Below are 13038 nucleotides of genomic sequence, written 5' to 3'. Positions count from 1 at the left end.
ATCTGCATCGTGCACTTGGTTTTCATCACTATAAAGAGGTGTTGAGTGAGGGTAGTTCTGGGGGCTTGGCGATGTTCTGGAACGAGGAAGTGAGTATTCTGACTCGATCTTCCTCAACGCATCATATTGATCTAGTGGTGTCTGGCATGAAGGAATGGATGGATTTCAAAACTTTTTAATTAGTGCGGAATTAGTTTAACCATTAAACTACTAACTAAACATAAAATCCATTCCTTTAACCCATGATCTTGGCTTATTGTGATATGTATATAAACATAGCATGCATAGTAAGGAAGAACAAAGAGGGAGTTTGTGTTCTACTCACCCTTGGAGCGTGATTTTAATCCGATCCAAGTGAACCACCAAAGTTCCTCTCCTTGATCTCTCCTTGTGTGTGTTTCCTCCACCTTGAAGCACCTTGGATTAAGAACTCCTTCTTGTACTCCTTCTTGTGCTTGTAATCTTCTCTTTGATGTAACAAGTAAAGCCACAAAAGGATATGGCCTCTAAGGATCTTCACCAAGTGAATCAAGAGATGAAGAAAGATGAAAGAAAAGAAGAAATTATGCAAGTGTTCTTCTTTCCTTTAATTTTGTAATGGACCAAGAAAGAACTCTTTCTCTCTCTCTCTCTCAAATCTGAAAATAATAGTGTGTAGACACACTTATTCTCTTTGTCCATGCTTTCACTTTTATATAATAGGAAATAACTCCAATTACTAAAAGAAAATATTGACTTTCATAAAGCCAATATTTTGGCTGGTCCATACTTGTTATTGGGCACTAAAAATGTGTCTTGGGCTTTCATTTAAATCTCATTTAGTGAAGCCCAAGTCCACACGAAAAGCCCGACAATCGTTTAGGCCCAATAGGTTCGGTTTTACCCGAAAAACCTAATTATGTCCAAATAATAAATCTAATTAATTATTTGGTCATAACCAACTCTTGTTTAATCTTCTTCATATACAATCTCAAGGATCCACTTATATGGTGTGCGATCTCTTAGGTTCTAATTAACAAGGCAGTGAAGTTTATAGAAACCATTCTATTTTGTTTACGAATCAAAAACTCCATTTTTGATTCTCCCTTGTTATTAGGATTATAAATGTTTATTAATCCTTGGGGACTTCACAAGTCATGAGTGACGTCTTGCAACATATCATGACTACCCTAGTTAATGTAGAATGACAAAGAACCTATTCAATTGGAATTACAATACAATACGGTCCTTCTCTAACACTATGTTCTAAATCACATCATCGGGGTATGGAATTGATATGTCAATCCCCTAATGTGATTTTCATTCTTATGTGATTCTTAGAATGTGATTAAAAACTCCTTTTTAATCTCATTCAATGCTTTGGCCAAAGACTCATTGAATCACATCTTTGAACATACACCTTATTTACTTAAGGATAGAGATTCCTTATTGTACACTCACATGTCTCCATGACCGAATTGATTATACCAATGAATGCATCTATTATATCCATTAAGGGACACAATGTTATTGCATCATCAAGAGATAATCCATTCACTCATAAGACAACTATGGTGTCTCAGGTCAAAGGACTAATTTGTATTATTGCAATTTAGAGTTCAAGTTTGACATGTAAGTAAGACTCCATACAAGAACTCTAATGATCGCGTTCAGTGTACTCTTTAAGTTAAGAGCACCCACATACTTGTATTAGTGTCTCTACACAAATGACAAGAGACATATCATCCTCCATATTGAGCATACATAGTATGTGCTAGTCTTTCCGGATTATCAATGTCCAAGTGATAATCCTATGACTAGGAACCTTTTAGGATAAGAGTGTGAAAGAGTAAAGGTCTCACACATCTAACTCTTTAGATTACTTTCTCTTTAACTCATATTCCTTGGACCTTGTTCAATCAAATATTAAATATAAGCAATGAACAATAAACTTGCCCTTTTGAATAATAATAATTACAATAATAATTACATCAAAATGATTGTTTTAGGACACAATTTCTTCAATCTCCCACTTGTACTAAACCCAATCAGCCATGAAACGAACACCCATCTTCTCAAGATGTTGTTCTAGCTTTGCTTGTGATAAAGGCTTAGTGAATGGATCTGATATGTTATCAACAGATGCGACTTTGAGAATGTTAACGTCTCCACGATTAACAATCTCCCTTATGATATGGAAACGTCTTTCGATGTGTTTGGATTTTTGATGAGACCTTGGTTCCTTGGCTTGAGCAATTGCCCCATTGTTGTCACAGAAAAGTGGAATCGGTGACTCAATGGTAGGAACAACATCAAGTTCAGTGATGAACTTTTTCATCCAAACTGCTTCCTTTGCAGCCTCTGCAGCTGCAATGTATTCTGCCTCAGTAGTGGAATCTGCAGTAACACTTTGTTTGCAGCTTCTCCAATTTACTGCACCTCCATTCAAGGTGAAGACAAACCCTGATGTGGATTTTCTGTCATTCACATCAGATTGAAAATCTGAGTCTGTGTATGCTTCCACTTGCAACTCTGATTGCAAATCACCACCTCCATAAACAAGGAATAAATCTTTAGTCCTTCTCAAGTACTTAAGGATATTCTTAACAGCATTCCAATGTTCTAAACCTGGATTGGACTGATATCGACTAGTTATGCTTACGCCATAACTGATATCAGGTCTTGTGCATAGCATCGCATACATGAGGCTCCCTATTGCAGATGCATATGGGATCTTGCTCATCTTCTGCACTTCCTCAATCGTTTGTGGGCACATTTTCTTAGAAAGGTGAATGTCATGTCTGACAGGCAGAAAACCCTTCCTAGATTGTTCCATGTGAAATCTATTCAGCACTTTGTCTATGTACAAGGATTGAGATAATCCAATTAATCTTTTTGATCTGTCTCTATAGATCTTTATTCCTAGTACATAGGCAGCTTCTCCAAGATCCTTCATAAGGAAGGTCTTGGACAACCAAACTTTAATTGAAGATAACATTCCTACATCATTCCCAAAGAGTAGGATGTCATCTACATAAAGTACAAGGAACACAACAGCACTCCCACTGACCTTCTTGTAAACACAAGGTTCATCCATGTTTTGTGTGAAACCAAAAGATTTGATTGCATCATCAAAACGGATGTTCCAACTCCTTGAAGCTTGCTTGAGTCCATAGATGGACCTATGAAGCTTACACACTTTATGAATGTCATCTTTAGACGTAAAGCCTTCAGGTTGATCCATATAAAGGTCTTCCTCAAGGTTGCCATTCAGAAAGGCAGTCTTTACGTCCATTTGCCATATCTCATAATCATAGTGAGCAGCTATAGCAAATAATATCCAAATAGATTTAACCATGGCAACAGGAGAGAACGTATCTTCATAGTCAATGCCCTCTCTTTGCTTATAGCCCTTTGCCACCAACCTTGCTTTGTAGGTTTCTATTTTACCATCTGAACCTATCTTTTTCTTGAAGACCCATTTGTTTCCAATTGGTCTAATACCAGGTGGAGGGTCAACGAGAGTCCAGACTTGATTGGTATACATAGAGTCAATCTCGGATTCCATGGCTTCTTGCCATTGCTTTGAGTCAACATTTGACATTGCTTCATTATAACTAGAAGGATCATACAGGTTTTCATTGTCACCAAGGAGATTTAACTCCCCAAGGCTTTCATGACACAAACCATACCTCTTGGGAAGTATCCGGATCCTACTAGAAATTCTTGGAGTTTGTGTTATAGTTGGTTCAGGAAGTTGTTCAATGGGAAATGGAGTGTTAGTTTGTGGCTTGTTGGACACTTCCTTGAGTTCTACCATTTGCTCAACATTTCCATCAAGGACGTAGTCCCTTTCAAGGAAAGTGGCATTCCTGCTAACAAACACCTTTTGTTCTTCAGGTTGATAGAAATAATATCCTAAACTATCTTTAGGATATCCCACAAATAAACACTTGCTTGATCTAGCTTCAAGCTTGCCTGCTTCTAGTCTTTTGACATAAGCTGGACAACCCCAAATCTTAATATGATTGAGACTTGGTTTCTTCCCATGCCACATCTCATATGGTGTAAGAGGGACGGACTTGGAAGGCACTTTATTCAACAAATAAATTGCTGTTTGAAGTGCATATCCCCAAAAGGATATAGGTAAATCAGTATAGCTCATCATGGAACGAACCATGTCTAACAAAGTTCGATTTCTCCTTTCAGAGACACCATTGAGTTGTGGTGTTCCAGGAGGAGCTAATGAAGAAACAATACCTTCTTGTTTGAGATAATCAATAAACTCATTGCTTAAGTATTCGCCTCCTCGATCAGATCTTAGAGCCTTAATACTTCTGTCGGTTTGTTTCTCAACTTCATTCTTAAATTCTTTGAACTTTTCAAAGGCTTCAGATTTGTTCTTCATAAGGTATAAATAACCAAACCGAGAATAATCATCGGTAAAGGTTATGAAGTATGAGAATCCACCTCTGCTAATAGTGGACATGGGACCACATACATCGGTATGTATTAGGCCTAGGAGTTCTTTAACTCTTGTTCTTTGTCCACCATAATGTGACTTGGTCATTTTTCCTTTTAGACAAGACTCACAAGTAGGCATAGGATCAGATCCTAATGACTCTAAGTATCCATTTTTGGATAATTTGTGAATTCTATCTTGGCTAATATGACCAAGTTTAAGGTGCCACATCTTAATGGGGTTAACCGTTTCTCGAGTTCTCTTAGATCCCAAAGCATTTTCCTTCATACAGTTAATACTACCATCTAAAGCTAGATGAAAGAGACCATCAATAATATTAGCATGACATATCATGCGTTCATTAATAGATACAAAACCACTTAGTTTATCAAAAACTACTCTATAACCATCCTTCAAAAGCATGGAGATGGAGATAAGGTTCTTTATACATATAGGAAGATAAAGACAATTATTTAACTCCAATGTATCTCCTGATGGTAACTTCAAAATATAAGTCCCCACGGCTTTGGCATCAACTCTTGTGCCATTTCCTACACGTAGGGAAATTTCTCCAGCTTTAAGCTTCCTTGCTCCCACTAGGTCCTGCAACGAAGTGCAAACATGGTGGGATGCACCTGAATCAATTATCCAAGTGGAAGTATTATTAACTGTAAATATTGATTCAATCACATTGATCATACCTTCTGTTGAAGACTTGTTCTTCAAGGATGCAAGATAAGCTTTGCAATTCCTCTTCCAGTGCCCATCTTTGTTGCAAAAGAAACAAATACCTTTTGGTTCCTTTTGTTCCTTCTTCTTCTTCTTTTGGACTACTCCCTTAGGCTTTATCACTTGTTTCTTCTTCCCTTTGCCTTTACATTTGGACTTACTAGATGAAGAAGAAGCGATAATAGCCGCACTCCCCTCTCTTTCTTAATTTGCTTCTCAGTTGTTACCAGCATATTGAGAAGATCAGAAAGAGTATGATCCATTTGTTGCATATTATAGTTCATTATGAACTGAGAAAATGAATCATCTAGGGAGGAAAGAAGAAGATCTTGAGCTAGCTCCGCATCAAGTGCAAATCCAAGGTCTTGAATTTGCTCAATAAAGCCTATCATTTTTAGACCATGTTGATGAACAGGTGCACCCCTCACATGCTTTGTCTTAACAAGCTCATTGACTACTGTGAAGCGCACATTTCTATTTCTCTCACCAAACAATTCAGTGAGATGAAGTAATATAGAACTGGCGCTATCCATATTCTCATGTTGCTTCTGAAGTTGTGAGTTCATGGATGCAAGCATAACACATTTAGCTTGCGTGTCATCATCCTTATGCTTTTGATAAGCAACACGTTGCTCATCGGTTGCATCTTGAGCCAATGGAGTGTGAGGAGGTGCATTTTGTAAGACATAAGCGATCTTATCGAATGTCAATACAATTTTCAAATTGCGGAGCCAGTCATTGAAGTTTGGGCCCTCAAGACGATTTTCATTGAGAATTTTGGTGATAGGATGTCCTGACATATTGCAGTCTACATAACATAAAATAAAAGAAGTGAGATTGATTTTAAAACCAAGTGACTCGGGTCTTAAGAATCAAATGACACCCTCTCACTATTTTAACAAATTCCAAATCCCTCAAAGGAATTCGAGAGTATAAATTAAAACTCTTAGTGAGTATGGAAGACTCATTTTCATTAAGCCAACCGCATCATAATAGAACTATAAGTCAACTTAATTTCCATGAGAGGATACTCTTATCCAATCACATCAAATGTGAATATCCATAACTTTGGCCTCTAAAGTAATTAAGTCTCACCATAATAGGATATTGATAAATTACTCTAGTTAAGCTATACCCAACATCTCATGTAAGTATAGAGATCAAAAATTAAATCTCATCATAATAAAATATTGACCAAGATTTGTCCCTACCTTACAACATCAAATGTTGAATAACCTCTCTTTAATGCTCCTAGCAAGAAATACCTCCGTTCGGAATGATATTCACATGCAAGAACATCTACTAGGAGATTACAATGTTGGAAGGCCACAAAGAAGCATTCATAATGACTTCTTCGTTTTTCAACTTAATATCACTTTGAGGGAATTTTAAGGTCTCATCTTTAATAATCTTATTAATAACAATCACATTGCATTTGCTTTGATCCTATTGCAATCACACATTCATTATACTTGATCTATAATAAAATACTCCCACTAATTGTTTTCAGAAAAACAATTTGATTTCATCAAAAACATTTTTCAAATGGAATCATGGGAAATATAAAATTACTTAATCAAGTGCAATGAACATACAATTATAATAGGTCACATAGGATGATTATGGACTTGTTGTTTGATCCAACATGAGCCAATATGTTGGATCAAGGTCATGTTTGGGTGGTTGATTTTAATTACGCGTAACGATTACGAAAATTAAATAACTAAGCTAAGCTATTACACTTTGCACTTGAACTTCTTTCAAGGCTAGATGACTTCAAACTTCTTCTTTGAATCATCCTCACGTGCCTCCATCTTCTATTACAAGAGTGGATAAGGGGCATACAAGCTCCCATTTAAATTTAATCAAACTTGAATAAATTAAATAAGCTACTTAGTTACACAACCAAATGAATTAACTAAATTAATTACATAACCCAAATGAATTAACTACTTTAATTACATAACCACATTTATTCAAAATGAATAGTCGGCCAATCTCATGCTCAATTATATTAGGCCATAGTCCATAATCATCCTTTAATTAACCAAGATTAATAAGGTTAATTAAACAAGCATAATTAACTTATTCAAAATAAATTAACCACTAAATTACTTTAATTTAATGCAAGTAAATTAATTGAGTGATTTAGGGGATGATGTCTTACATCATGCAACACTAACTTTTGGTGAGTAATTTAGGGGATGATGTCTCACATCACTTTTGATGAGTGATTTAGGGGATGATGTCTTACATCATGCAACACCAACTTTTGGTGAGTAATTTAGGGGATGATGTCTCTCATCATGCATCACCAACTTTTGGTGAGTGATTTAGGGAGACATGTCTTTTATCTCATAATTTAGGGAGACATGTCTTTTATCTCATTCCAACTTTTGGTGAGTAATTTAGAGAAACTAATAGTAAAGATGACTAACTCTACCAACCTTTTGGTGAGGGAAACATGGAAATGATTTTATGTCATCATTAACTATTAGGTAAATTTGAATTCATGAATTTATGGATCAAAAGTGAAAAACAAACACCATGAAAAATTAGCTAGTTCATAACTAGATTAGACATGTTCCAAAGCTGGAAATAAAATTTCAGCTTTGTGTTCTTCCATTGAACACTTGTTTACTTCATCTTTGAAGCCAAAAATCATGCATACCCTAAAGCATATATAATCCAACATGTTTCTAAGATTAACACCTTAATTAAGAAACATATAGAACCCCTTAATACATTCTTATATGCATCAAAGTTTCATAAAACTTAAACCACTTCTAACATGTAATTTCTAGAAACTTTTCTTGCTATCATAAAATCTACCTTGCATCACATGCTTCATAACTTTTATGATAAAAGCAAATTTTATGATCTAAATTACATATTACTCTAAGCTTAAGAAAATCACATCAACCAACATACTTAGCCATGTTTATAACATACCAAAATTAAGCCAATGGCTTTGATACCAATTGAATGAATGGATGGATTTCAAAACTTTTTAATTAGTGCGGAATTAGTTTAACCATTAAACTACTAACTAAACATAAAATCCATTCCTTTAACCCATGATCTTGGCTTATTGTGATATGTATATAAACATAGCATGCATAGTAAGGAAGAACAAAGAGGGAGTTTGTGTTCTACTCACCCTTGGAGCGTGATTTTAATCCGATCCAAGTGAACCACCAAAGTTCCTCTCCTTGATCTCTCCTTGTGTGTGTTTCCTCCACCTTGAAGCACCTTGGATTAAGAACTCCTTCTTGTACTCCTTCTTGTGCTTGTAATCTTCTCTTTGATGTAACAAGTAAAGCCACAAAAGGATATGGCCTCTAAGGATCTTCACCAAGTGAATCAAGAGATGAAGAAAGATGAAAGAAAAGAAGAAATTATGCAAGTGTTCTTCTTTCCTTTAATTTTGTAATGGACCAAGAAAGAACTCTTTCTCTCTCTCTCTCTCAAATCTGAAAATAATAGTGTGTAGACACACTTATTCTCTTTGTCCATGCTTTCACTTTTATATAATAGGAAATAACTCCAATTACTAAAAGAAAATATTGACTTTCATAAAGCCAATATTTTGGCTGGTCCATACTTGTTATTGGGCACTAAAAATGTGTCTTGGGCTTTCATTTAAATCTCATTTAGTGAAGCCCAAGTCCACACGAAAAGCCCGACAATCGTTTAGGCCCAATAGGTTCGGTTTTACCCGAAAAACCTAATTATGTCCAAATAATAAATCTAATTAATTATTTGGTCATAACCAACTCTTGTTTAATCTTCTTCATATACAATCTCAAGGATCCACTTATATGGTGTGCGATCTCTTAGGTTCTAATTAACAAGGCAGTGAAGTTTATAGAAACCATTCTATTTTGTTTACGAATCAAAAACTCCATTTTTGATTCTCCCTTGTTATTAGGATTATAAATGTTTATTAATCCTTGGGGACTTCACAAGTCATGAGTGACGTCTTGCAACATATCATGACTACCCTAGTTAATGTAGAATGACAAAGAACCTATTCAATTGGAATTACAATACAATACGGTCCTTCTCTAACACTATGTTCTAAATCACATCATCGGGGTATGAAATTGATATGTCAATCCCCTAATGTGATTTTCATTCTTATGTGATTCTTAGAATGTGATTAAAAACTCCTTTTTAATCTCATTCAATGCTTTGGCCAAAGACTCATTGAATCACATCTTTGAACATACACCTTATTTACTTAAGGATAGAGATTCCTTATTGTACACTCACATGTCTCCATGACCGAATTGATTATACCAATGAATGCATCTATTATATCCATTAAGGGACACAATGTTATTGCATCATCAAGAGATAATCCATTCACTCATAAGACAACTATGGTGTCTCAGGTCAAAGGACTAATTTGTATTATTGCAATTTAGAGTTCAAGTTTGACATGTAAGTAAGACTCCATACAAGAACTCTAATGATCGCGTTCAGTGTACTCTTTAAGTTAAGAGCACCCACATACTTGTATTAGTGTCTCTACACAAATGACAAGAGACATATCATCCTCCATATTGAGCATACATAGTATGTGCTAGTCTTTCCGGATTATCAATGTCCAAGTGATAATCCTATGACTAGGAACCTTTTAGGATAAGAGTGTGAAAGAGTAAAGGTCTCACACATCTAACTCTTTAGATTACTTTCTCTTTAACTCATATTCCTTGGACCTTGTTCAATCAAATATTAAATATAAGCAATGAACAATAAACTTGCCCTTTTGAATAATAATAATTACAATAATAATTACATCAAAATGATTGTTTTAGGACACAATTTCTTCATGGCAATCCTGGAGAACCGCAATGGCGCTTAACAGGATTCTATGGGTATGCACAAACTGGGGACCGAGACCGTTCATGGGAGTTGTTATGGAATTTGAGCGATCTGGATTCACTCCCGTGGGTGGTAATCGGTGATTTTAATGAGATCTTAAACAGTAGTGAGAAGATTGATGGTCCAATTAGGGCAGAAAGGCAAATGCGAGGATTTTGTGACGCTCTCAGATATGGGGCAATGTGCTATATCTGTTCTTATGGGCCAATGTGTACTTGGTGGAATTCTGAAATGCAACTGCGTTTGGATAGGGTTGTGTGTACTCCGTCATGGTGCGACATATTTAGCCATGCTAGGGTCCGCAATCTTCCTCTTAGCGACTCAGATCATGTTCCCATTCTGCTGCAGGCGAGTATAGTTCCTATAATTCAACGCCCGCGTCACCATCGTTTCAAATTTGAGGCGTATTGGGTGCATGTTGAGTGTGATGGGGTGGTTTAGGAAGCCTGGAATACTGATGTTACTAGAACGCTGATGTTCTATGTTACGAAAAAAATCATGCATACTCGTTTGAGCTTGGACCGTTGGCAGAAGCAAACTTTCCGAGCCCGGCAACTGAGTATGCTCGGTATCCGGTCTCGTATGGAGGAGCTGATGGATGTTCCAATTTCAGAGGTTGTCCAGTTTGAGAAGAAAGCCTTGTTAGATCGTCTCCAGGTTTTACTGTCTCAGGAGGAGGTTTTTTGGCGACAAAGGTCTAGAATAACTTGGCTCAAAGAAGGGGATCGCAATACCAATTTTTTCCATCGTAAAGCATCGAATAGGCAACGTAAAAATATGTTGCAGGGGCTTTATGATGAAGAAGGAAATTGGTGTGAGGATGACAAAGGCATGGAAGACATTGTTACCTCATATTCCTCTAAGATGTTTATGGCTCAGGATTTAGATTATGAGGGAGTAACTACGACTCTTGCTGCAATATAGCCTTGTGTGACTTCTGAGATGAACAGTCAGTTATGTGCTCCATATAGTCAGGAAGAGATCAAGGGTGCTTTGTTTCAAATATACCCCACTAAGTCACTAGGCCCGGATGGTATGCCACCTTTATTTTTTCAACATTATTGGGATGTGATTGGAGAAGATGTTACTCTTGCGATACAAAGCTTTTTGCAATCAGGTCAGCTGCTAAGGCAAATTAACTTCACTCATATTTGTCTTATTCTGAAAGTTAACAACCCATAGAAAATATCAGACTTGAGACCAATTGCACTTTCTAATGTCATTTATAAGCTTTGTTCTAAGGTGGTGGCTAATCGTCTGAAGCTCATTCTGCCTCATGTCATATCTCCCTTCCAAAGTGCTTTTGTTCCCGGTCGTTTGATCACTAACAATATCTTGGTGGCCAATGAGATAGCTCGTTTTGTCCATAATAAGAGAGAGGGCAGCGAGGGCTTCATGGCTTTAAAGTTGGATCTTAGCAAGGCCTATTACAGAATGGAGTGGTCTTTTCTCAAGCAAGTCCTTCTTCATTTTGGATTTGCTCATGATTGGATTGAGATGGTTGTGCAATGTGTAAATTTAGTTCGATATTCTTTTCTAGTTCGGGGTAAGCCTCAGGGACATGTTGTTCCAAGTCGGGGGTTGAGACAAGGTGACCCATTGTCTCCTTACTTGTTTCTCTTAGGGGCAAAAAGTTTTTCTGCCTTGCTCCAGCAGAAACAGGAGCTCAGACTTCTTCCAGGATTAGAGGTTTATGATTCTGCTCCATCTGTTAATCATCTTTTATTCGAAGACAACAATATGTTATATGCTCAAGCATCATTGGAGGCTTGCTATGAAATACAGGATGTTATAGAAACCTTTGGAAGAGCATCCGGACAGCTGGTTAATTTTAATAAAAGTTCAATTTTTTTAGTAAGAATGTCTCGAAGGTGTTGAAGGAAGAAGTGTCTGAGTTGTTGGGTGTGGAGGTGGTAGCTTCACATGAGAAATATCTTGGTCTGCCCACTTATGTAGGGAGGAAGAAGACCACCACGTTCCAATATATCAAGGATAACTTGGCTAAGAAACTTGAGGCTTAGCAATGGAAGATGTTGAGTGGAGCAGGGAAAGACATTCTAATTCGGGTTGTTGCTCAAGCGTTGCCTTCCTATGCCATGAGTGTGTTCCAGTTGACTAAAAATTTTTGTGGTGATTTAGAACAAATGTGTGCTAGATTTTGGTGGGGTTCAACTCTTGACAAGAAGAAGATTCATTGGAAGACATGGAAAGCGTTATGTAACCCAAAAGTGGAGGGTGGACTAAGGTTCAGAAGCATATCAAATTTTAATTCGGCCATGTTAGCTAAACAAGCTTGGAGGGTGGTTACTAACCCATCTTCACTTATTGCTCGAATGTATAAAGAAAAATACTTTCCACATGGCTCTTTCTGGACTGCTGCTTCCCATTCTTTCTCCATCTTTCTCTTGGCGAAGTATATTCTCAACAAAGGATTTGTTGACAGAAGGTGCTTATTGGCAAGTGGGTTGTGGTACGTCAGTGAACATTTGGTTGGCTTCTTGGGTTCCGGAATTGCCAGAGGGGAAACCTGCGAGGAGTAGTCCGGCGGTGGAGGAGGTTACTATGGTTAGTGATCTCATATCTTCTATAGGTGCTTGGGATGAGGCTTTGATCAAAAGATTGTTTCCTATAGGGGAGGTCGAAGCAATCCTACATATTCCTCTCAGTTTGAGAATGGTCTCTGATAGGTTAGTATGGAAACTTGAGCGTAATGGTCAGTTTTCAGTCAAGTCTGCTTATCGATTTTTTTTCTCCACGTCTCCAAGTTGTAGACCGTTTGAATTGATGGTAAATAGAGGTTTTTGGAAGAAGTTGGGGAAGGTCTTGATTCCTAATGCAGCCAAGATCTTTATCTGGAGAGTGTGCCACAATATTTTACCCTCTCTAGAACGACTAGCTTCAAAGTGAGTTGAGTTGGAGTCTCAAACGTGCTTGTTGTGCTGTCAGGGGGAGGAATCTACATTGCATATTTGTAGGGA

The sequence above is a fragment of the Rosa rugosa genome, chromosome 1 (genome assembly GCF_958449725.1).
Source record: "Rosa rugosa chromosome 1, drRosRugo1.1, whole genome shotgun sequence".
In the NCBI taxonomy this organism is placed as follows: Eukaryota; Viridiplantae; Streptophyta; class Magnoliopsida; order Rosales; family Rosaceae; genus Rosa; species Rosa rugosa.
The sequence above is the reverse complement of the archived record's forward strand: the minus strand, read 5'-3'. Positions refer to the sequence as shown.